Source organism: Mirounga leonina, unplaced genomic scaffold (assembly GCF_011800145.1).
Source record: "Mirounga leonina isolate KUSES-001 unplaced genomic scaffold, KU_Mleo_1.0 Mir_151, whole genome shotgun sequence".
Lineage (NCBI taxonomy): Eukaryota > Metazoa > Chordata > Mammalia > Carnivora > Phocidae > Mirounga > Mirounga leonina.
The window spans coordinates 50697840-50701308 of NW_023270377.1; positions in this window are offsets into that span (position 1 = coordinate 50697840).

The following is a 3469-nucleotide window of genomic DNA, read 5'->3' on the forward strand; positions in this document are numbered from 1 at the left end:
AATGAATAATACTACAAAAACTGATTTTAGCTCTATCTCATGTCTATGCATTGGAAGACCAGCAGACAGATTGGATATTCTATTTTTGGTGCATACTGAAGATCAGCTTTGTTTATAACAGTTGCACAGTATATTGACCCAGTAAAGTAAATTTCCTCTGTTTATAGAAACTAGAAAAACTATTTTTTTTAAGATTTTATTTATTTATGTATTTGACAGAGAGAGACAGCAAGAGAGAGAGCACAAGCGGGGGAGTGGGAAAAGGAGAAGCAGGCTTCCCACTGATCAGTGAGCCCGATGCGGGGCTCGATCCCAGGACCCTGGGATCACAACCTGAGCCGAAGGCAGATGTCTAACGACTGAGCCACCCAGGCGCCCCAAAAACTATTTTGGTTTTAAAGCCACATGTTGTTCATAAGGAACTCATTAGAATTGTGGATAAGAGTGAAAAAAAATCCATTTCAGACCCATCTTTTATTATTGTCTAAGGGATGGTAATACTAATTCAACACAATAATAATAATATAAACATTATCTTTGTGAACTACAGAGATATTTCTTACTCTTTTCATGCTTCACATAAGAACAGGCAGACTTTTTAAATTTTTTTAAAGATTATTTATTTATTTTAAGATTTTGTTTATTTATTTGAGAGAGAGAGAGCATGAGAAGGGGAGGGTCAGAGGGAGAAGAGACTCCCTGCTGAGGAGGGAGCCTGATGTGGGACTTGAATCTGGGACTCCAGGATCACGACCTGAGCCAAAGGCAGTCGCCTAACCAACTGAGCCACCTAGGTGCCCCTTACTTATTTATTTTAGAGAGAGAAAGAGCAAGCTGGAAGGGAAAAGGGAGAAGGAGAGAGAATCTGAAGCAGATCCAAGCTGAGTGCAGGGCCTGATGTGGGGTGGGGCTTGATCTCACGACCCTGAGATCATGACCCTGAGATCATGACTTGAGCAGAAACCAAGAATCAGACCCTTAACTGACCCTTAACTTACTGTGCCACCTGGGTGCCCCTAGGCAGGCTTTTTTAAAAACCAGTTTTAGAGACCAGATAGCAAGTTGGGAGACCTGAAGTCTAATAATGAAACTGTCCTTATATTTTATAGCTTCTTTGTTATTAGAATGAAAGGGTTCAATGAGATTGTTGCTAAAATTATTTCTGTTTCCAAAATGTTACTGTTTTAAGTTACCATATATAGCTGGGGAACCCTATACTTTCAGAGTCTGAATAGGAATCAGGAAATCACATACACAGATAGGCAGGTGAAAGGCATTCAGTTCAGTTGATAACTATTCAAAAAGGTGAGATGATGTAAAATGTAAGGAGAAAAATATGAATCTTGAATAAATGTCAACATTAATATGTCTGTATATCAAAATCTATAATTGGTTATCTGTGTATCACTCAATCATCCATCTGTCTTTTATATGCTGGGTTAGTTAAGTATGTACAGAATATAAATGTTTAACTTTTCTTTCCAGAAACGTCAGATAACACTCTTTTCTAACTGTGATACTACGATATAATAAGAAATATATATTTTGGTCTTTGTCTCCAATTCCTGGCCAGAGCTCCTAAAATCCTAATTTCCTAAGTGATAAAGGTGAAAGGAGCGTCTTGGTTATAATATTTGGGTTTTGTTTTCAGCTCCTGAAATAGCTCTGGAGGGATAAAGGTGACTTTTGGAAAGCCCCTGAAAATGGGAGCTGGCTGCCAGGGGAACCAACCATGTGATTAGAGGATTAGAACTTTGAGCCCCATTCCCCAACCTCAAAGGAGAGAGAAGGGAGGCTAGAAATTAGGTTCAAACACTAAAGACCAATGATTTAATCAAGTGTGTCTGTATAATGGAACCTCATAAAGACTCTAAATGATGGGCTCTGGAGAGCTACTGGGTTGGTGAACACTGAGGTTCTGAGAGGGTGGTGTGCCCAGAGAGGGCATGGAAGCTCAGCATGTCTCCCCACCCCCATACCTTGCCCTGTGCATCTCTTCCACCTGGCTATTCCTGAGTTGTATCCTGTATGATAAACTGGTAAGTACAGTGTTTCCCTGAGTTTTGTAAACCATTCTAGCTAATTATGGAACCTAAGGACAGGATCATGGGGACCCCTGATTTTTATCCAGTCAGTCCGAAGTATGGGAGGCCCAGATTTTTGACTGGCATCTTTCTTTGTGGGACTGAGCCCTTAACCTGTAGGTCTGTGCTAACTCTGGGTGTCAGTGTCAGAACTGAATTAAATCATAGGACACCCAGATGGTGTCTGCAGAGAACTGGAGAATTACCCAGTGTGGAAAACCCACACACTTGGTGTCAGAAGTGATTAATGTAGAGAAAAGAAACAGTTTCTTCCTGTACAAGGTTTCACAATTGCCTTGCCCAGGATTCATTTCCCTTTGTACTCATATATATGTGGTGTTCGGATAAATGACCAAAAAATAAATTATACTTGTATGGATCTTCACAATTTACAGAGTATGTTTTCTGAGCTGCACTAAAGTAGCTGTGAAATAATTATCAGTAAAACTTGAGATCCCATGGGCATTGTATGGTGCAAAAGGAAAGAATACAAAATGCACCATGGTAGCCAAAGCTATACTTTTAAATCAGAGAGAGAGAGAGACATGATTTTCATCTTAGCCTTAATCTGAAAGTTACTCTTTTCATCAATAGATGAGCAACTAGGAGCAGAAGCACTGCAAACTCAGAGACAAATGTCAAAGGCATCCAGACAGATCACAAACACTTAGATCTCAGGGGTGGGGAGAACTGCAAAGACAACATTTCCAGAGTATGCAGACCTCATTAAAGATTATTTTGTAGTATAATTGGAGAACACTGTAACCTCTATTAATGGAGACTGAGCTTTGAGTAATTGTATGTAAAGAACTGAGAATCCTCTGAATGTAGGATTAACTGCCCTAATAAAAGGAAGTGCCACCCGAGGTCTCAATAATGTGAGGCCAGCATAAACTGGGGTGTAGAGGTAAAGGATGTACAGGAACCAGGTCAAGAGAATAGATCAGAAACAGCATTGACCGTGTTAACAACTAGGTTTTGTTGTTGTTGTTGTTGTTTGTTTTTTGTTTTTTTCCCTCTCCGGCCACAACAAAGTAAAGACTATTACTGATAACTTCAGGGAGGAGAGATTGAAAATTCAATATAAGAAGTCTGCAACTTAGCTGATATCTTTTAAAGTTAATATGATTATAGGTAGTTCACACTCCTCTGTGACTTTAGTCAGTCCTAGATGCTGCATTTATTCCTGGTACAAAGTGCTGAGATACCAGTTTTAATTCCAGGTAGAATTCTGACCTAGAAGTATCTCAACTAAAAATTGTAGTCAATACTCTGCTACCTAGAATACTCACCAGTTAAGTAGGAGGTAATGCTGTCTTATCAAAGCTTATTCCTGGCTCCTTAAGTAAATTTTATATTACAGGTTTAATCCTTAGAAGAAAATA